The sequence below is a fragment of the Myodes glareolus genome, chromosome 17, assembly GCF_982192425.1.
Source record: "Myodes glareolus chromosome 17, mMyoGla1.1, whole genome shotgun sequence".
Classification (NCBI taxonomy): Eukaryota; Metazoa; Chordata; class Mammalia; order Rodentia; family Cricetidae; genus Myodes; species Myodes glareolus.
Genome location: NC_142042.1, coordinates 53,910,004 through 53,932,771, shown reverse-complemented (window position 1 = coordinate 53,932,771; position 22,768 = coordinate 53,910,004). Strand labels below are relative to the sequence as shown.

General features: G+C 49.9%; 1 protein-coding gene across 3 annotated transcripts in view; it reads left to right on the top strand.

The window, feature by feature from the left end:
- Nucleotides 1-22,768, top strand: part of Syt6 (synaptotagmin 6) — a 61,863-nt gene that overhangs the window by 14,487 nt on the left and 24,608 nt on the right. The gene's annotated exons all lie outside the window — the stretch shown is intronic.

The following is a 22,768-nucleotide window of genomic DNA, read 5'->3' as shown; positions in this document are numbered from 1 at the left end:
TAAATTGAAGGTAAGTCCATACCGAACTAGTCAGTAGGGTCTTGTAATCACTGATATATTTTAGAAGATTGGAATCGGTGATTAAACCAGGTTGTGCCAATCAGTATGAACCAAGTTGTGCTGCAATAACAAACAACCCTGGGAATTTGTGGCTTAAGACAACTAAAGTTTATTTCTTGTCTGTGTTCCATATGCTTCACAGCTGACCTGTGGGCTCTACTGGATCTTTTTACCAAGGGACCCAAGAGGCCTTGTGTCGATGTGTGTTCCCACAGTTAGACATTAGGATGAAAAGGCTGTGGCAAAGCATACAGTATTCCTTAATGCTTCCAGGCAAAAAGTGACATACGTCACTTCCATTCATATTCCATTAGCCAAAACAAGACACGTGGAAATTCTCAATGTCAAAGAGGCAGGAGCAAAGCAATCCTACTATGTCCAGAAAGAAGGCTGCAGCCCATAGCACAGTCCCTCATCTTGGACATGGGCCTCTCCTTAGTCTGGGAGATACTGGAAGCTAGCCTGAAAGACTGACCGAGTTCACACACACACACAAGGTCTGATTCCTGGCCTGTCCATAATCACTTGAAATTGGCCAAGGAACGTTTTAAAGCATCAAGGTTTAATTTTCTTTTTCTTTCTTTCTTTCTTTCTTTCTTTCTTTCTTTCTTTCTTTCTTTCTTTGTTTTTAGATTTAGAAGTCGAATTGTGTGTATGCATGTGTCTGTTCGAAGGGAGGGTAGGCTGTGCATGTTCTTGCAATGCCTGCAGAGGCTTGCAGAGGGGCATCAGATCCCGTGGAGCTGGAGTTAAAGGTGGTTGTGAGCTGCCCAGCGTGGGTGCCAGGAACCGGTCTCAGGTCCTCTTCAAGAGCAGGGAACTCTCAACCACCGAGCTGCGTTTTTAAGAGAATGGAGGCTAAGCTTGGTACAGGACCTAGCGAGGCCTACCCAGAGCCTCTGTTAGCACGAACAGCATGCCGTGTGGAGGTTGTTTAAGACACCCTGGAGATGTCACTAGGCTGTACCCTCTGCACCCGCCTGTGTGGGTGAATGTCTGCAGGGGCACTCGGCCAAACTCTAGTTGACTTGGCGTGCTTGGTTGCTGGAGTGTCTCCCTGGATGTTTCTTGAGTCGTACCTTAGCAGAGGTGACCATAAACACACAAACCCTACCCTCGTGCAGTCTGTACTTAACATCGTCCTGTGGGATTTGTGAGGAGAGGCTCTGGAGAAAGCAGCTCCACCCTGGTTGGTAAAAAGTGTGACATGTTCAGAAAGTTGATAGACTCTACTTTCCTCTCAGGAAGAAACTCTGAGACACTCCGGTCTCGTTGTTGGACACAGAGATGTCCCAGTGCTGTCCCCAGCTTTGCCTTCCTAAAATGCCATCCCCAGGAACAACGTGAACAGCCAGCCTGGCTAGCGATAAGCTAGGGCTGGGGTGGGGGACAGCAAAACAGGCACCGCACACCAGCATGGGCCTAGGAGCATCAGTCTCTCTGAAGTTCACATCTGGGGCATCCATTCTCCATGCTCAGCTACAGTGGGTTTTCTTCACAGTGGCTGCATGGGTGGCGGGCAGCTCCGTTCTCACAGTGAGGCTGTGGCCCTGGGTGGGAAACTCTGCTGGCCAGGGGCTGTGGTCTACCCTGCCTTCCTAGGTGCTTCCTCTGTCCCTGAACAACGCCCCTGCCTTCCTGTCTGGTACAGAAGAGCAGGCCTCATCCCGGAGCAGGCGCTCTGTGTGCAAGCACACCCTCTTGCCTGTATGTAACTTTGCACTTCCTGGAAATGTAGCTGTCCTCACCACTTCCCCTGCCCAGGTTCAGGAGAAGGTAGATGCCCCTTCGTCAGTGTAGGAAGAGCTTCCACCTCCTTATCCTGAGAGGACTATAAGGGACCCAGCTGAGTTTGGGTCTGGGATAAAAGGCAACCCTTTTGAACTCACAGGAACTTAATATCTAACCAAAGAGACAAAGTGATTTGTGCTCAGCAGCGGCAGGGCAGAAACTACGGTCTACCCATCACGATCTCCAAAACCATGAGAGTGTAAAATGGGGGGAAGATCTTAAATGAGAGGAATTGACCTCAATGGACAAGGATAGGTACTAATAGCCCACCAGGCCCAAAACAGTGGGTGTTTTCTAGCTAAGGAGTAGAGGGAGGCCAGCCCAGGCATGTCCAGGTCTGCAGAGCTGGGTACCACGCTCCCACTTGGGCTTGCCTGCAGTCTGTCTGAGCTGGGCTTCCTCTTCAGGTGAGAACCATGCATGGAGAACCCTGCAATCCAAAGCCTCACCAGTCAGCATGGGCCTGGAGAAATGACTCAAACCCCGCAGACAAGAACTCAAGCAAGGGGAGCAGAGCTGTCGCAAACAGGCTGATTTTTTTTTAACCTGTGTCGTGATGTTGGCTGTGAAAATATAATTATTTGGGGACCAGGGAGACCCAAGTCACAGTCACAGGGAATGACTGAGCGCTCAGAGTATGTGAAATGCAGTAGTAGCCCGTGCCGCAGAGGGGGAATGAGTGCAGCCAACACCAGGTCTTGTTTCTCCCCTCTGATTATTAATCCTCAGAACTGTACTTCAGACCCGAGCTTGGAATGCCAGTTTTCCTGCTCCAGCCCCGCTGGTCCCTCAATGTGCCCAACAGTCCTATCTTGGTTTACAAGAACTCTGTTTTACTTTGCTTTCTTTGCTGTGATAAAATACTGGCCAAACGCTCCTTGGGGAGAAAGGGGTTTATTTCAGACTACAGTTTACAGTTCATGGTTAAGAGAAGTCAAGGCAGGAACCCGGAGGCAGGAACTGAAGTAGAAGCCATGAAGGAATCCTGTTTACTGGCTTGCTTCTCACGGTTTGCTCAGTTATACAACCCAGGACCACTTGGCCAGTGGTGGCACCACCCACAGTGGGCTGGGCCCTCCCACATCCATCATTAGTCAAGAAAATGCCCCACAGATACACCTCCAGGCCAATCTGATGGAGACAAACCCTTCACTGAGGTTTCCTCTTCCCGCGTGACTTTAGTTTGTATCACGCTGACGAGGACTAACAGCCACAGACTGTAACACAGGTCTGCCTACCACCTCTCCGACAGACCAATCCACCTTCCAACCCTTCCCTGGAGTCCTCCTCCATGTGGTCCTCTGATGTCACAGCAGCCGCCCCTTCCATGTATTTCTGTGTCCCCAAGGTACGTCTCCCATCATATTCTGTATTGGAAAGTTTTCCAATGAAGGATTCAGGAACAGCTGTGTCCATGGTGTTGTAGGTGAACCTGAGAAGGTTTTCTAGAGGAATTCCAGTCATCTTTTTATAGGAGGTACAACCAAACTTGGGAAGGGACACCCTGTACACTTGCTCAGAGTTCGGGTACACAGTTTGTTCTGGTGAGGGCGAAAGAGAGGCTAACTAGCAAGGCAGTCTGGACTGAAACAGAGGCGAGTCAGCAACCCACAGGTTGAGTGGAAAGAGGCACCCTAAGCACAGAGGAATAGCAGGCTGCTCTGTGGCATGCTCTGTATGGATGCTGTCCCAGTAACTCCTTGAGCACACCGAGGATCACATTCAGCACTAGCACGTGGAGCCAGGCTGGCCCACTGGCCCAGTGCTCAAGTTGGTTTGCAATAGCAAAGCCTGATGATTGCCTACACCCAACTTACGGCAATGAGAGGGAGGTTAACATCCGGGTAGTCTGGCTATACTGATTGCAAACTGAAGTCCCAGGGGAGCCTAACCTCCGAGCTATACACAGCACTGGCTTGTGGGAGGGTGAGAAGCAGGCAGACAGGATATTCTAGGGCACTTGGAGCCCTCAAATCTTCCAATGATTTCCAAGCCTAGGCTTGTGAAAGAAAGCAAGGGAGTTCATGGCATCCATTCCAGCCAGGGGCATGGCTCTCATTGCTGCAGTCCTCACTCCTACTGACGTGAAGAAGGCCCCTGCCAGTCTCCCGGGCAATCATGGCAATCCTAGGGGGTTGCCTCTGTCTCTCCAGCCAGAGCTCCGATTGACTACACTCATCCAACTCTTCCTTCCTCCCTTCTCCTACTCCAGTCTCATTATTTCTATATAAAGCTCTAGATTTGTCATTATAACAGAGCCACTGTCACTGGGTTTGCTAACATCTCTGTAGTTTTGTAGTTATTGTTACAGAGGCCTCAGAGCCCAGCGCATGTCTGTCAGTCACTGTCCCTGCTATCATCGGAGCCATCAATGTGTTGTGTTCGGTGGTACCGACTGACTTGGGTATCTTCCTGCTTTCCCGGGTCTCTACCAGGTGTGTGTGTGTGTGTGTGTGTGTGTGTGTGTGTGTGTGTGAGAGAGAGAGAGAGAGAGAGAGAGAGAGAGAGAGAGAGGATTGTTTGTAGGAAAACATGATAATTCCAGGGAGCCTGCCATTGCAGGGTAGAAAGGACGCCTTAGGTGGCGGAAGAGCCTCTAGCGCAGTAAGGAGTGGGGCCGTGCAACAAGAGCTTCTTTCTCCCTCCTGGGGCCAAACAAACTCGCATTGCTTTCTAGCTTCTGTGCTTCCATGCTCTGAGACCTTGGGCGTATTTAGACTGTGACTCACCATCAACAGCCTGGGAGCAGTTTGTCTCTTCTGTTCTGCAGTGGCAGCGTAATTCCTGAACTACCTAGGGCAGCACTGGCCCAGGGCTTGAACTTTGTTCTTCTGTGCCTTTCCTGCTGGCTCAGCCTGGGAGCCAACCACTTTTCTCCCATTCCCAGGCTTATTGTCCTCTGAAGTGCTGGTCACCTGTCAGGCTGGTAGTTAGACCCTGTAAGGGCAGACACCCCCCACACGCTTATCCAAGATGAACATATTCTAAGGCTCCCCTATGGACATCCCTAGTACCAATCTCTCTATACGTTATGATAAAGTATAAAGTAACATTTATAAATATGCACAGTAACAGATTGATAGCAATAATTATAAAACAGAACAATAAAACAGTAAAATAGTATTGCTAATTTGTATATTAGACCATTATTAAGCAAGATTAGGGTTGCTTAGACTCAAGTACCATTGTACTACCTTGGTCTAGTCTGTAACCAAGACAATTACCAAGGTAATGCATACATCACCCACAATTACAATAGGTGGGTGATGTATGCCTTGTGGGTACACTAGATAAAGGGATAAGCAGGGCGGAGACGCATGTTGTAGTGTTTTGTCAGGCTACTTAGAAAGGCATTAAGTTTAAAATACGAATTGTTTATTTCTGGAATTTCCCATTTAGTATTTTAGGTTTGTGGTTGACTGGGAGTAACTGAAACCACAGAAAGGGAAACCACAGATAAGCAAGGAGTATTGTATCCTTGTATTTCTCGGCTTAACCATATGTTGTGTGTGACTTTAAGAAAGTGACTTGCCCTCTGTGCAGTTCAGGAAAGCTTGCCAAAGTTCTGAGATTTTTTTTTTCTAGCTTCTCAGTATCTCCTGTAGAAAGATCCCTGGCTTTCTTACTTTCATGGAAATAGAGCTGTGTACACCTGTACGGTCTCCACAGAAGCCTAGAACCTGGGGTAACAGACATGGGTCCTCATTCAGACATTCCTTCTTCTCCCTTAATTTTCCCTATCATCCTCCCTCAGAGCCTCTGGGGAATAGCCATGGTTCTCACCACAGCACCAGGCTTTCTTCCTCCTTCTCCCAAGACACACAGGCTTCCACTGCCCTCGCTTGGCTCCCTCCCACTTAGCTCCTTGCAGATCCCCCACTCCTGGGGAAACGCCGCTTACACTCCCTGAAATCCTGAGCTGCCATCCTCACCATAACCCAGTGACTGTCCTCTACATGTGACTACAGAAATGAAGGTCCACTGTTAAGTGAGCCGGCTAATTTCACCCAGAGACAAAACTGTAAAACCAAGATTTGGATCTAGGTCTTCAGTGTGCTTAGATCACTGCTCGGCGCAGAAACTAGATGCTGAAACTGTGGGCCTTGTTAAGGGATCTGGGTGTTTTGTTTGGTTGTTTTCCTGTGGTCCGGTAAGGCTGCTTCATTTGTCTCAAAATCAGATTATTGGAGAGACAGTTTTTGTGCATATGCATTCCTTTACCTTTTCTCCAGTGTCCTTCCCGGAGACACTGGCTTTGGTAGTCCTTCCTCTCTCACTTAAACATTTTCTGAGTACTAACTGTGTAATAGTCAGCTGCTTCACTGAGTTCTTGTTGGCCACGACAGGAAAGATTGCAAAGATGCTCACCTCAGAGTGCGCAGGTGTGAAGGAACGGTCGCGCCTGCCTGGCGTGATTGCACACACCCATACATACACAGAGCGCTTGCGTGGCCAGAGACTCATTCACAGTCCTTGATAACACATTTGCAGGCTGTGTCCTACTGCAGACATAGAGGAAGGGTGACAGTCACTCAAGGCTGGTCTAGAAAAGGAAATTTGGGACCACTCTGATGGCAGTGAAGACCTGCACCAGGACGAGATAGATAAGGTGGTCAGAAGTAGGGGAGTCTGTTTCTCTGACTTTTTTGGCTTGGAAGAAAGATCTAGAGAGAACATCTCTACATCCATTTTGGTTCCTTTGCACTGTGACAGAACTACCTGCAGTGTGGTTTCCGGGTACCAGGCACAGACTGGGAATAAGACGCCTTATATCTGGCCTCACAGTCTGATGGAAGAGGCAAGAGGGCTCTTCTGTAGTCTCGGGGACACACAGGCCCTTGCTGGCTCAGCACATTAAGGAAAGACTGGCTTCCAGGAATGAAGGCATTCCGATTGCATCCTCTTCACATGCCCACTTTCTGGAGCCAAGAGAGACCCAAGAGTACCCACAAAAGCCTTCTCAAGTACCAAGCAAGAATCTTACTGCTGAGACGAAGCCTCCCAAGGGCGGGCTGGCCAGCAGTTAACGCTCTCCTTCAGAATGCCTGTCTTAGATCCCGGGTTTCCAGGTGTGACCTGACTGGAGTCCTAAGAGAGAAGCCTCATGAGTCTGCATCCAGCACCAGGTCTTCATGCTCCCTCCTGAAGCAGACCTGGGTCCTACAACACCCGGACATTAAAGGGACAAGCACAGCCCTTGCTCTCAGATGTTGCACTCAAACAGAAGTTGCCGGAGAAGCAAAATGTGACCAAAGGAGCTCAGTGACTTAAATCAAATGTAAAGGAAAAAGGGAGAAAGATGGATGAAGGTAGAGGAATGGGTGGGGAGGGAGGAGATCTAGGAACAAGAACAGAGCTTTGAGGAACACCACAGGAATGGGGTCATGGTAGTGATGGGAGATGTGAATAATTTCTGGACAGTTTTAGTGCTATTTATTTGGTTGGGTTTGCTCTTTGAGATAGACTCATTATTCTGGAGCCTTGAGTGACCTGAAACTCATTGTCTAACATAGGCTGGCCTTGAATTTGTGGGCGATCCTCCTATCTCTGCCTCCCGGATGTTGGGAATGCAGGCATGTGCTATCATGTCTGGCATCTGGACATGTTTTGAAAGGAGAAGCAATACTATCTGCTGGCAGATCAGGTATTAGAGCCTAAAATGTAGGGGAAAGAGAAGAACTGAGATTCCCAGCCTGAACAATCCAGGATGGACCTTGCCATTCACGGAGTGGAGAAATCCTAGGATAGGAAGGGTGATCATACCTCAGGCTTAGACACACTGTAGTTGAGACAGCTTTTTGACATCTGTGTGGAGATGTCAGGAGGAAGCTGGATATAGAATCTAGAGTTCTGGAGATGAAGAAATAAATAGAGGAGACAGTGTGTACTAGGAACTAAAGTCTTGAGACTGCTTGAGGTCCCAGTAGGGATAGATCTAGAAAGGGAAGAGGACCCAAGCTGGGCCTGGGTCAGTGACTTGGGAACCATGAAGAGACAGCGGCCAAGGGGATAGGAAGCTAGCAGCAATGCCATGGGAGCAAGGCTGGAAAGGCACAGTGACTTGGGACACAAGACGTCCTACCAGGAGAAGAGGGAGGCTCTACTGTGTCAGTTGCTGTGTGTAATGGAGAGAAAGGCAGACTGATACTTGACCATGATTCCCAGCATCAAGGTCACCACAAGTCAGGACAAAGACCATCTTGGTGGAGCCTGACTGGAGAAGGTCATTCATGGGAGATGGGACAGGGTATGCCGTCGTAGGAGAGCTTCCTAAACGTGAGACATGAAGGCCCAGGAAGGTTGGTTTTGCAGTGTACTCACAAGGCCATCCTGTCTGTGAGAAAAGCATGGGTGTAGGCAAGTCTAAGAGTGAGCTTCCCCAAGTCTTTCAGCACCTCTCAGGCCAAGGAAATTCATTCTTCAGGACTCTGCAACGAGGCCTTGGTGTCCCTAGAATCCAGCCTTAAACCCGCAAGTGTCTGAATGCTTACATGCAGGTTTGAAGGAGAGGGGGAGAGCTTGCCGGAGGAGTCCTTCGGGGCAAGTCATAGGCACGCTAGAGCTCCAGAAGGTACAAAGGGGACAGAGTGGCCCTGCATGAGCTGCGAAGACAGCTCCCTAGGGCAAATCCCACACCTAGAACATCCTGAATAATTCACAAGGCTGGTTAGGCCTGTCCTGCCCTGCATCTTGGGAATTCTCCCATGAGCACAATCTGCAACCTCCCTGACAGGTGCCTGAGTCGGAAACCACACAGCCACCAGGGGCTGCAGGACTCCTTTGCTTACTGGTAGCCAGTGGGAGCTGCCTGCTGGCTGTCTGATTGCCTCTGCTGGGTGCTCACTTGCCCCGCTCCTCCCTTTGACTTAGCCCCCATCATCCTCATTAGTAGTCACTGGATGCCCTGATCTCTCCCAACATCCTCTCAGGGCATCTTCTCCTTCGGGCTAGTGGGAGGAGGTGTCCACCCTCATTGGATTCTTTCCACCCTGGCCAGGCGGACCTTCCATACTGGGAATAGTATATATCTCACAGGCTTTGTCTTCTCGGAGACAAAGATTCCTCAAGCAAAGGGCTAGTGACAATCTACCAAAGGCCCAGAAAGGGAAAGAGAGGGAGTTGTTGACAAGGACTGCATCCCATACTCGGTCTTCACTAGGATACTGATGGTGGGTGCAGGAGGTGAGCCCATGTCCCGTGTCTATGAACTTTTCCTTCTACAGAGGTAATGGCTGTGCACCAACTGTTCCACGTGCTTCACCTGGCCTCTTGGGACCAGCAGTCTTTCCTGAGAACCTGAGGTTAAAAGGTTTCTTATGTGGCACAAAGCTAAATGGATGTGGACAGGGCTGTGACCTAGCCTTAAGCCTAGTTCTCAATAACTGCGCTACTGGCCAGGGTGCTCTGTTTCTAAACTTGTCCTTTTGCAATAGGCCCTCTCTTGTAGCTCTAGAGGAAATAGCCTTACGACTGCCCGAGGCTCAGAACAGCAGAGACCCGTCGGCTCTTCCTGCGACAAGTCCCTTCGCATCCACGAGCCCTGCTGCTGCCTGCTGGAGCTTGCCAGCTGCAGAGCCCAGCTTACACTGGCAACCGCAGCCCAGCCCAGGTTTTGCCCCACCCCCACCCCCGCTCTTGCATCTTGACAACATAGAGCTGACTGGGTAAGCCCATGCTGCCCCGTACCCAGCCCTCTGTGCCCCTCATTAGTACTCTGTGCCCCTTAATGGTATAAAGAGCTAATCTTGCCTTACACAAGAATGAATAGGAAATCATTAGGCACCTAGCTCCTGCAGTAAGCCCAAACTCTGCTCCTGCAGCACGGGCACTCTCGGCACGCTCTCTCTACCTCACTGAAAGAGCATATGCACTTGTCTGCTTCTTCTGTCGCCTGATAACACGCTGTGACATTTTCCCCTGGAGGGATCCTGTTAGGCCCTCTGGACACTGTCACAACTTGAAACTCTGGGATTTATTTGGGGGAAAGGGACTGTCTCGTGTCCCCTAGATCAGCAACAATTCAGAGAGACGAGGGCCTTGAGGCAGAAGAGTGACCAGAATAGCAACAGACTTGAAACGCTGGGACCATTTGGAGGCAGGCTTCTTATTGTCTCATGGACCACAGTGTTCTGACTCTGTGTTCTCATTCTTGGTCTTGGAAAATGTCAAGGCTGGAACAGTTCTCAAAGATGATCTAGCTCAACTTGTACGCACCACAGACAAGTACGTTAAGACCATGGGAGTCACACAACCTGCCAAGGTGACTCCGTAAGCTAATGGACAGAGGCATCCCAGTGTGTGTCCTTCCCACCACCTGCCCTGACTCTAGCTTTTCAGAGGGAATTCTCATGTCCTGTTTGTTTCCCCTAAAACCCCACTTTTAGTCCCAAGGCCCCCATCCTCTCACTGCCTATACGGTGAGCTGTCAAAGGACCCAGAGCAAGGCAATATCAGCAGGTAAAGCAATATCAAAGAGAAGCCATCCATCAATGTACCTTGATGCCGAGCCAACTGACCCCCAGCTCAAAACATCCCCTTGTGCGCAATAAATATTCATACCTTGAAGGAGAAGGTGGCGCATGAGCTGCAGAGTCTATGTCAGACTGGTCCAGTTGCTGGCATATTTTTATGGTATTTGTGTCAACAACTATGTAGAAGAATGTGCTGGGTACAGCACTCAGTCCCGACTCAACCTCTGAGTCTCCCAAACGCCATGCCCATGTGACTCTCGTTCATTTTCCTCTCGTGTCTGAATTGACATCTACTTATTCTTCATTAATATTTCACTTCTTCCTTTTAGACAAAGCCCTAAGGTCTTGAGAGTCTCCAGGGCCACACCAACACTCAGGATGGGGAGTTCTCCGTGGAGTCCACTTGACCTTGAGATGAAGGCCAGTTGCTGAGACTGAAGGAGCAGACATATTGCTAAGGCCTTCAGCCTTCTCTGGTCAACACAGACCAGTTTTTTCCTTAGTTTTCATGGCCCAAGAGATGCTAGCTTACCCCAGAGGACTTCCACATCTGTCATGTTAGAGTTCTGTTCTACTGATCTTCTGAGCCTGACAGACCCTGGACATTACCAGCAGGTGCCTTTGGGAGTGGTTTCTAAGCGCTATTGTATGTTAGCAACTCAAAGCATTTGGGTGGGGGCAGTGTGGAGTGGGCTTGGGGAAACCGAGAGGACAAAATCAGAAGCCCAGCATGTGTAAAGTCATGATGTCCGCTGGAGCTCCTCAGCCTTCTCTGTGTGAGATGCTAAATGTCAGAGATGAAGTGTAATCCTTAACACCTGTAGAAGGAGCTCCGGTCTTATCCCCCACTTTCCATGTACGGTGACTTGGGCAGCCCGCTCAGGGTTACAGGGTGAGTGACGGGGGTCGTTCTGGGTGAGCTGACCTTCCTGTGATCTGCCTCTCCAGAGCTGGCTGGGGAGGCCTCTGCCAGTGTATGTTCACAGTCCCTTCTGGTTCCCATTGTCTGGCTCTTCTGAGATGTCGTTATTTTCTCTGCCTTTGAAGACTCTTCCCTCAGTGACCCAGGCAGTGTATATCAGCCCAGTTCTGCACTCCCTTGCCACACAAGGTGAGTGGCGGCATCACCAGGAGGGGTGCAGTGATGGGGATCACGTTTGCTCCACCAAAACCTAGTGGTGCACTGACTACCTGCTATGCCTCCTGTCTAGTATCTTCTCACAGAGTGACCCCATCCACCACCCTATCCAGGCCTCAAGATCAAATACGTCAACACACAAGACCCCTCTTTAAACTACCCAGGGTAACTGAGCTTTCTCTGGCCCTGCCCAGGCTCAGGTCCAGTCTTACCTTCCCATATCCCCCCACCCCGCCCCAAAGCCTGAGGGCATGAAGTGAGGTTGCTACCTAGTGCCTTAGCCTGCTCTCTGTCCTCCCAAGGAGACCTCTGTGCTTTCAAAGGACATTTATTTTCTCTTGTTACCTAAGCATTGTTGTAGTTTGCTTGGCCATTTGCTGGTACACAGAGGGAGGGACTGCTGTTGGAAAGATGTGTTCTATGTACCTGATACTGGAGGTGGGGTAGCCACTCCCCACCTCAGCCCATCCCATGCTAGCCGTGACTGACTGGGAGTCAACTAGTCCTTCTTACCCACAACTAGTCCTGAGCGGGTGAAGCAGAGACCTAAGGGTGTCTTTCCTGGGAAGCATGGCTATGAGGAGATTGCAGATGTGTCCGGAGAAAAGAGAGGGTGCCAATCCCCAGAAATAGGCAGAGTCCCCAGGCAGAAGCCAGGGAGGGGCCTCTGAAGAGCCTCGCCTTTGTTGGGCTCCCACGGGCTGGGGACTATTGGAATTGTCAGTTCCTGGCCTGTGTTTATCTTCTTCTGGTCACCCTGGCATGGTGTTCCTTTTTAGACCACCAGGTAACTCCAGGGCACTAGAGAAATCCAAAGAGGTGCTGGGATCTACACCTCGGCAGTTTCAAAAACAGAACATGGATTGGTAGCCAGAATCAAAGAAGCCTGAAATGAGACCCTGGGTGGACAAGGATTACTGCTCCCTGCACCCTTGCACCCTGGCAGGCTTCTTTGAGCCCTCTCTGTCCCCTGGAAGACTCTGTGTCTAGCTGGAATGATGGAGGCCACCTGTGTGGTGAGACGTTGTCTTTGCCCCACCTGCAGCAGGCTGGCCAGGGCCCCCATCCTCCTCGAGTCTTTGACTGACTCATCTTAGTGACGCATTGGGCTCCTCCAACTTCAGAGGAGGAAAACGGCTCTGTGATGTGTCATGGCAGTGTGAGGAACATTTCTCTTCTGGAGAAGTTGGGGACAGGGCTGGCTTTGTGACTCGAGGCACCCATTGGAAGTGCCACCCCCACACCACCAGCCGCGGTCTCCAGCTGAGTCACTCTGAGGAGAGCAGCTACATTGGAAAGCGCCCTGCCCGGTCCGCCCTGGATCAACACTTTCAGTCAGCTGCTGAGAGGCGGCTGGCAGTAGGAAAGGTGTAGGGAAGGGCACAGAACAGCCAGTATGGTGCCCAGAGGCCACTATGGATGTGGAGCACTCGGCAGCTAGCAAGCCGAGGTGGGACAGGTTGTGTGGGCATCCTGCAGGCGGGGGTTAGGGCTCTGGGTGGCTTTTAGGGGGAAATTATGAAGACCAAACTTTCTTCGGGTTTCTGGTGCTTTGGGGTAGGTTTGAGCTAGATCAGGGAAGGGCAGGCTGTGAATAACTTCCTAATCCATCCAGTCTTGCTGACTATGACTAGGCTATTTTCTCTCTCTCTCTCTCTCTCTCTGTGTGTGTGTGTGTGTGTGTGTGTGTGTGTGTGCACGTGTGTGTGTCCTCCCCTCCCCTATCCAAGGCTGTGTAGACACCCAACCATCTTCAGTGAATGAGAGTACCCCAAGAAAAAAATTCCAACCTGATTTGGAAGGTTTTTTCTTTTTTTAAATAAGAGAAACTCTGGCTGAGCTCTGCTTCTGTTTGCATGAAACAGGAAAGGAGAGTGAGCATGCGCGCGTGCACATACACACACACACACACACACACCCTTCACATCTGTCCCACACTGGGGAAGCAATGAGAGAGCCTCACTCCCAGTCTAACCCATTTCACTCTCTCCTCCCAAGAGACCCCTCCCACCCCAGAGAGGGGTATGTTGATTCTTGTAATGAAGTACATTTGGAAGGAGAGAATTTCTAAGGGACTCTGTGTGCTGGGAAATGGGCATCTTATTAATAGCCAGGAATGTGGTTATAAGTCTCACGCTACATTCACTTAGGGTCTGTCTCACAGGTGCTGTCAAAGGAGGGTGAAGATTACCCCTCTCTGTCTTAGCTCTGGGATGCTGATAAGGGAGGCCAAAGTCAGCCAGGCCATAATCCAGAGTTATGAGGTCTGGAAAAAATTTTGGTGTGAGGTTAGACTCCGTACCAGCCTCCCAAGACCTTTGGTGAGCATGATTTGGAGTCTGCCATGGTGAACTCAAACTGCCTTTGCTTGTGTGGTCTCCAGCAAATAACCTCTATTCCCTTGGTAGTCAGGTGTGAGACAATGACCACTGTCCCCGGCCTGAAATTAGGGCAGAATAAAAGCCAGGAGAAGGAGAGGGGCTTCCCAGGTTATGGCCACAGTTCATTGCTCCTGACTCTAACACCACCAATACCTAACATGTTTATAAAGAACTTCCCAAATGCATTACCTCATTTCACCTTCTCAATACAGCAAGGAATCCATTTTATAGGTGAGAGGAACTGGGGGATTCCCTGGAGCCATGGGGCTTTAAAGCAATGGAGCAGAGGAGCAAAATTGAGATCAGTTTCTCATTTATTCATTTCCTCATTCATAAAGTCTTTCTCAATAGCCCAGGCTGGTCTGACTCTCACCATCTTACTCCGATTGTCATGAAACTTGCAATGATCCCCCTGCCTCAGCCCCACAAGTGCTATGACTGTGACTACAAGCTGCCATACCTGGCTGAATCAGGTGTTCTAATACACTGATCTCTTCCTTTGGCTCAGGGTGAGTGATTACATACTTGTCTTCGATATTTTGGAAAGGATGACAGAAATAAGAAAAGGAAAGAGAGAGGGAAAGAAGTGTGGAGGAAGGAGAAGGTAGACAACATTTTCACAAAATTTTCTGTTGCTAAACAACTAGTCGTGTGAATGCAATAGTCAGGAAGGCGTTCTGGAATGCTCTGGAAAGAGATCCAGACCGGTGAGGCCTAGACGTTTCTAAAATGCTGAGTGGGGGAGATGCTAAAAAGATGTCTCTGCAGTTAGGGGCATTTACTGCTCCTCCAGAGAACCTGAGTTTGGTTGCCAGCACCCGTAGCTACCTGTAACTCCAGCCGCAGGGAGTCTGACATCCTCTCCCAGGCTCCAGGGGCAGCTGCTACACACAGTATATACCTCAAGCTTGCATGTACATTTGGAAATGCTGCAGGAAAGGAAACCGTGTACTATGAAGAGTAGCAGAAAGGAGGTGAGCAGGCTCAGAAGTGGGGCAGGGAGGCCAGGTTGGTGGCCACATGGCTACTGCTCCCCTGTAATTGGAATCTTGAGGTGTTAGGCTATGTCCTCTTACCGGGCAGTAGGGCCTCCTACAACCTGATGAGGCACCGTCTTCAGCCAGTTAGTTTCTTGGTGGGCGGAGCTTCAGCTGACCGCTGCCCAGGGATGGGTAGTTTGAGTCCGCCTTTGAGCTTCTTTGCACCGTGGAACTCTGGGTATCCCAGTGACTCTGCCCTGGGAGCCAAGCAGCCAGTGCTGTCCCTCCTTCCCAAGCCATGATGCAGGCACTGGAGGAACAGGGGGTAGCAACAAGCTAATAGGGCAACCCGACGTTTCTAGCGCACTGCTGAATTTACAATGCCTTTTTGCCTTATTGTTTCATTCAGTCCTCAGCAAATTTTTGTACAAGGCATCATCCTAGTTCTGCAGATAGAGACAATTACGCTGAGAGAGACTGAGTTGTCTGAGCGCGCAGGGCAATAAGAACTTCCATCTATTTTTTTTGTCACCGTGTAGCTAGCGCCTAAGACAATAGCAGGATTAAAAACTGTGCTTAAAACCTTGTACAACCTTAGCAAAAGGCTAAGTGAAAGAATGTAGGATGGAATCCTGCGGGGCTCCAGACAACAGGCGCCGCTGACGCCGCTGAGCTCCAGGCCCCACTCCTGACTTGGAGCATCTGGCAGCAAAGGCAGAGAGGAAACCATAGGCACAGCATTCAGCATCCATTAAGTAAAATAAACCAGATGCTAGGAAAAATAGCTCCAGAACGGGAGGCACTCAACATGGGGTCAGTTCAGAGCTCCGTTTCTGAGTCCTGAGACTTCATTCATCTTGTTTAGACGCCGTTTCTTCATCTGTAAAGTGGGAGTAATAATAGCCCCGAACTCAAACTAGCAAAGTCTCATTCCAACTGGAGGGTCACACAGTGACGCTCTCTCAACACACCCAACAGAAACAAAAATGAAAGAGTTTCATTTGCTCAGCGTGTGGATTATCCATCTGTAATCTGAGCAATGTGGACGCTAAGGCAAAAAGATCATGGTAAGGCCAAGGCTAGGTCAAGGCTAGCCTAATCCACACAATAGTTCCACACTAGCTGGGACTGCACAAAGAGATCCAGCTCAAAAAGAAAACAAACAGACAAAAAAAAATCATTTACTTGTCACCACGAATTTAAGAGCTGGGTTTGAAAAAAAGTTTTAAATTTATTATCATTATCATCATTATTAATTACTATGATTATGTATGTGTGTACAGTGTGTGTGTGGGGGGGTATGTACCTACCTGTATCATGCACACGTGTGGAGGCCCAAGGGACAGCTTTGTAGGGTTGGGTCTATTCTTCTGCAAGCTTTACGTGTTTCTTTGTAAAGCTGCATACTCGGTTGTCAGCTTGTGTGGCAAGGACTTTACCTGCTCAGTCATCTTGTCAACCCAGACGGGCCTGGTTTTAAAAGTAGGTGTAGACCAAGCTGGCCTTGATCTTGATCTCCCATCCTCAGCTTCCTCGAGGGTTCTTGACACTATGCACCCTGCAAACGAGACTATCCTAAAGAGAAACATTTTAAAAATGATCCCTTGGAGTTGGTTGAGATTCCAGAAACAACAGGCCTTAGATGGCTTGTGTAATGAATGTGATCCTCGGGGAAAACCTTACAGAGAACCGGGTTGCTTTAGCATAAGGCTTAAAGGGAAGGAGCTTGGGTCAGGCTGCTTGGACTGGAGCTGTACCTCCCTAAGACGAGCTAAATAGGCTGGTTAATTTAACATCTGTTTGCTTCTGTGGAAGGCTGTGGCAAGAAGGGTCTGTACAGTCACGTCGGGTATCGCAGGAGAGAAGCACAGGGCAAGCTTCTGGTAAACGCTGGCTACAAGCAATGTCTTCCCTCACTTATCGGTCATCTTCTTTCTGTATCTGAGGCAGACAGGCGGCAGAATCCAGGCCACTCAACTTTCCCCTGCCACCCATCTGGCTTATTTCTTTGAATGTCCCCTGAAGCCCTGAACTCTGGCCTTGCATTGATAAGATGGGACTAGACTATTAGCAAAGAGGTGTCAGCATGGGAGCTCTGTCTAGTATCAGCTGGGCTGTCTGGCCCCTTGAAGCCTTCTGATGTGCAAGCTGGGAAAGAATCTCTAATCTCCAGGAACCTGCCACTCCAACACCAGCTACAACAGACGAGTCTTTATTCTGAATCCACACACTATGAAGAACCAGGCTCACCATGCAGTCTTTAGAGAGGGTCAGGGCGACAGAGCCAGTTGTCACCCTTTTCTCAGGGACAAAAGTGGGCTGGAATAGAACAAAATCTGGGGCATGCAGATAGCAGTGGTCACAGATTTATAGGAACCACCCCAGTACCAGGAACATGTGAGTCCCCATTGCTGGGCTTTGAAGGAAGGGACTTGGGTCTGCTTGGAGCCGATTAATTCCACCCCACCCGCCCCCATGTGGGCCTTTGCCTCTTAGAGGAAGAGTCGCCTCAGCTGACGGAGATGGCTGGGTGGGGTGTGAGAGGAGAGGCAGATGTGGGTGGGGGAGGCAGGAAGAGGTGAGAGAGGAAATGCTGGTGGCTGTGTGGGAAGCTAGGAAATGCCGGGCCTCACTTAGGAGAGGAGCTGTGGGGCAAACCAGGACGAGAGCCCCAGGAACCGCCACCCTGAGGGCCAGGGCCGTGACCTGCAGAATGGTCAGTCTTGATGCCAGCAGGGGCTATTCCCGAGCCAGGAGCTAGGCATCCCATGCTCCTTCGGGGCAGAAGGACTTCCTCTGAGAAACTGCTGAGGAACTCAGGCAGCCCCAGCAGTGTCTCCGAGCCCCCCACCTCCCCTCCCCCCGCCATAGCTCTCAGGCATCTCCACCTGTAACTCTGGTACTAGGAAAAGCTGAGCCTTGCAGTCTCCACGGCTGCTTCCCACCCCACCCCCAGGGACATGTTCCTCCTGGCCTGAGCCTCAGTCCTGCACCGCTCTGCCACTGCACTCAGTGCCTGGACAGGAGGAAACGACCGTTAGTGTCGCCTGCTCACCAGTGGGTGCCATTAGCTGGCTCTGGCAGAACACGCGGCCTATAATTTTTGGAGGCGTTACAATAATGGAGCTAATTTGGCATTTCATCATGTCCTCCCCGGGCAGGCTCACAGGAGGGGGGAAGGGAGGCCTGGGGCCTGCTTCAGAACAAGCTCTCAGTGAAGAGCCCTGCCCTTCCTCTGGTGTTTTCAGGATCCTGAGGCCTTTCCCTCCATCTTTGTCCTCCTCTCTGCCCTGCTAGACTTGCCTTCTGACGATGGGCTGTCAGAAAACAGCTCAGAGGCTGCGGGAGCCACTCCCAGCCAGCAGCTCCATAGAAGTGGGGGTCTACATCTTAACAGAATGTCTGAAGAGTCATTTGCAACATACCAAGTAGAAGGTCTCAAAAGCACGCATTCACCGGGCCACGTGGTTCACCCCATTCCATGGGAGGTGAGGGCAAATGGCCCAGTGTTGGTTTACAGCTGAAGACAGCAGCTAAGGGAGAATTGGTGACTTGCCACGCATTGTTTTACTAGTAAGCACTGAGCTGCAATTTGAACCCAGCCCCCAACCCCCATCTCTCAGTTTAATGTTTCCCCTAAGTTCATCCATTGCTGGGGCACCTGAGTTAGAATTTAAAGCCTGACCTGTAAGTCTCATTTGGCCTGATGGGTTAAGCCTGGAAAATAACACAGCATCCCCAGGGCTCTAACACTAGCTACAGCCTTAGACACCTAGGTCGAAAGATGGCCCCCTTCCCAGCTTCCACCTGGGAAGCACCCCAAATCTGCTGCTCCTTCCTCTCCTGCGTGCAGCCCCAGGCTTGCAAAGCACACCCCTGAGCCCTTAGCCCACAGGACAGGCAGACGGGACAGGCACCAGGAGTGCAGCCACCACTGGGACCAACATGATAGGAGAGCAGGAAGTTTACAGGCCACGTGCTTGCTGCAAAGGGGAGGTGGCTTGTCTGTGAGCAGCTGGTCAGGCCCTCCCTGGGGCTCTCTCATGAGCTTCAGCATCAGGGCCCAGAACACCTGCCCAATAGAGAGCTACCTCAAATATGACAACGCTGTCCCTGGCCCACGGTCAGAGAGCACCAGAGGAGTGACTTTTAAATTACACTCCTGGGAAGCAGAACCCCAAACCCTCTCGGGTTGTTTACAATAGCTCCTGTGTAATGGACTCTTCTTCCCTACCCTTTGATTAAATAAAAGGCCAAGACCCCAGCTTCTCATCCAAGTCATGAACTCATTGTTTATACTTCATGATGAGTGTAGGCGAAAGTCACTCACATGCTGGACAATTCAAAAAAAAAACAAAAAACAAACAAAAAAAAACAAGCAAAGAGTTTCTTTTGGAGAAAAGTAGATGGAGTAAAGATGAACACAGAACCCAAGGGTGGTGGTGTATGCCTATAATCCCAGAACTTTGGAAGTAGAGGGAAGAGATCTGGAATTTAAGGTCAGCCTCCACTACTTCGTGACTTCAAGGCAGCTTGAGCTACATGAGACCCTGTCTCAGAAAACCAAAGGGAAAGAAATGGATACAGGTTTTTAAAAGCGTAATGGCGTAATTAGGACAAACCAGTAGCTGGAGACCAGGAGAAAGGGTATGAGGACATCAAGGGGCTGACTCCTGATGACTCCACAGTTATCTAGACTCTAGAAAGTGAAGGGAAAGGTCTTCCCAGCTGAGCCTGGAGGAGTTGGTTGATTACCTGCCCCTTTCCGCCTAGTGGTATGGGTCTAGCATGGTCTTGTTGCAGACTATGGAGATCACACTCAAAGGGAATGAACTCCAAGGGTTTGACATCTTCACTCTCCCACGAAGCCTGTAGGGATGGCAGACCATGTCCTTGTCCCTCCTCGAGACCCAAGAACGACAACCAGAAAGCCAAGTCCAGCTGTGTGGGAGATGGAGAAGCAACTCTTGACCTGCTTCACTGATGGTATCCCCGACACAATGCTGGTACTGCACCCCAACAACCCAAGAGGCAAGGTCTGTGCAGAGTGTTCTGGGTCCTTCCGCCCAGCTACTACGTGCAGGTATAAGCTCTGACTCAGGGCTTCTGCCCCCTACTAGAAGCTTCCTTCTGTCTTCCTTGACCACAGAAATAGTTTAGCATCTGAGAAAATGACGACGTACCAGGTGTTTTCCATGGGAAATGACAGGCTGACACCAGAATGCCACGCTGGCTGTTCAAGTGACTAGGAGGCGAGTTCTCTTGCAGTCTGTGACATGGGATGATGCTGTGCATTCGTCTGTCATAGAGAAGAGGCAGAGGGGCAAGTGTTCTAAAAAGCCAAGTGCTTCCGGAACACCAAAAACCGTCACCTCCCTGGGTCCTTTGCATCCCTTGATCTTCAGCGATCAGGGCCAGAAGGTGGGCTGGGACCTGGCCAATCCTAGAGGAGGCTGGCAGGGATGAAGAAGAGTCAGACCTCCAGAGTTACCGTCTGAGACCAAATCAAAGTGGGCCGCTCAGGCCTGAACAAGGTATTTAACTCCTGGGTTCCAAGACAAGGTGCCCGAGAGAGTGGGCTCCTCTGAGTGCAGTGAACTGAATACATCCTAATTTCCCAGCATGGTCCCCAGCTGATGCTCCACAGCTATGAATTTTCTTCCTTGACTTTGACTTTTATCATTAAAAAAAAAAAAAAAGTTAAAAAGAAGCAGAAGCAACTTCAAAACACTGGCCAGAATGTCTTTACTCAATTGGTTCCTCTAACTTAGCGGTTCTCAGCCTGTGGGTCGTGACCCTTTGGGGATGGAATGACCCTTTCACAGGGCTTGCCTGAGGCCATTGGAAAACACAGTTCCTTGCATTATGATTCATCACAATAGCAAAATTAGAGTTATGAAGTGGAAATGAAAGTAATTTTGTGGTTGGGGTCCCCACAACAGGAGGAACTATATCAAAGGGTCGCAGCGTTAGGAAGGTTGAGAACCACTGCTCTACGTAGCAGCAACGGCTGTCAGTTCCCTGACGTCGCTAGAATTTGGGTGAACAGACCTCTGGGACCTGCCCACTGGTGAGAGGTGACCCTGACAAACTCCAAGTGCTGCTGATGTTGTCCATCAAAGAAGTGCACTTGGGAATTACCTTAATAATTAAGCCATAACGATTAAACATCATTACTTTTAAACTCTTTAAATTTGGGTTAGCCATTTTCTTGCTAAAAATGAACTCCCCAGTGTACCTCATGGTGCACTGGCAGAGGCCCAGGGTGATGCTTAACAAGCTGCTGCACATGGGCCAGGACCTGCTGAGGCTGCAGTCATCAGAATTCCTGTTTAAGCCCAATGAAAGAGAGACTCATGGGGCTGGAGAGATGGCTCAGTGGTTAAGAGCACTGACTGCTATTCCCGAGGACGCAAGTTCAATTCCCAGCACCCACATGGCAGCTCACAACTGTCTGAAAATTCAGTTCCAGGGGATCTAACACCTTCACACCAATGTACATAAAATAAAGTTAAATAAACCATAAAAATTAAAGAGAGAGAGAGAGAGAGAGAGAGAGACTCCTATAGGATCATCCCTTCTGTTCCGCCTTGGTGTCTAATGATTTGGGGTACGCTGGACCATGTTCTGTGCTACCCTGATTCCCAACAGGGTCTGTCCCAGGGCAGCTTCAGAAGCTCGTCTCTCCCTTTCTCTGTAGACTGAGGCTATGCTCGTCAATAATTTGAGCACCTAGACCCTGCTTTCAGAGATTCTGATTCAGAGATCTTAGGTCCCACTCAGGAAATAATCCCCCATCTCTTAGGGAAAGAAAGTTATTTTCATTGTGTGTGTGTGTGTGTGTGTGTGTGTGTGTGTATGAGAGAGAGAGACAGAGAGAGAGAGATGTTTATGATGTCCATGGGCGTGAGCTTATCATAGGGTGTATGTGTGGAGGCCAAAGGACAATTTGGTGAAATTGTTTCTCTTGCCTTCTATCTTTACTTGTGTTCCAGGGATCAAAATCAGGCTATTAGATTTTTACAGTAAGCTCCTTTTATCCACTGAACCATCTAGGCAACCCTGAGACCTCACCTCTTGAAGTGACCTTCATGCAGAAGTCCTGCCACTGCAGAGAAAAACCTACAAGGTTCTACTCTGAGGCTTTCTGTATCAGCACTGCTGAGGAGGCGGAGGGGGGTGAAGGGGGTAGGGAGGTGTGGGGGTGGAGGTGAAACAGGTGGCTGTCCCAGTCAACTCTCTGTTTTCCCTTTACAAAGCTTGGGGACTGGATCCGGGGTTTGCGTACCCCAGGCAAGTGCTCTACCACTGAGCTGCATAGCATCCCTGGCCTCCTTATTGTCTATTCCCTCTGTCACTTTCTTAGCCAGACAAGAAGAGGCCCTGCCAAGTGGAATTGCTCAGTAGTGCATCAGATCCTTGGTGGCATGTGTACTATCCCAGGCAGCAGGCTCAGTACTGGGAATACAGTGGTGGAGAAAATAAAGGGTCAGGACTAGACTAAGGCAGATGAAATAGCTGGGGGGGCGGGGATTCTAAAGGGCAGACATTCTCCAGGGCTTGCGTGAAGCTAACTAATATGAGTGTTTCGTTCGTTTTTGTGTGTGAATACCTCTTTTGCCTCTCTCTTACCCTGGTAAGTCCCTGTCCTTTAAGAGTAGACACCAGAAGGAGCGGGGTTCAAAGTCCTGAGGCAGGAAGCCCCGCGTGTGGGAAGAGCCAGGAGATAGTCTGGGGCTGAAGCTAGCACCGTTCATGCAGGCCCTGCAGGGCTTGGCGAGAGTTCACAGCATTTTCCTAATGCAAAGTGTGTTAGTGATGACAGAATGTCTGACAGGAAAAGAGAGGAGAAATTTATTTGGGCTTACGGTTTGAGGGGATACCATCGTCATGGGGGCAGTCTGCTCTGTGGAGGGGGTAGCATACAGCAGCTGATTGTTGCATGGC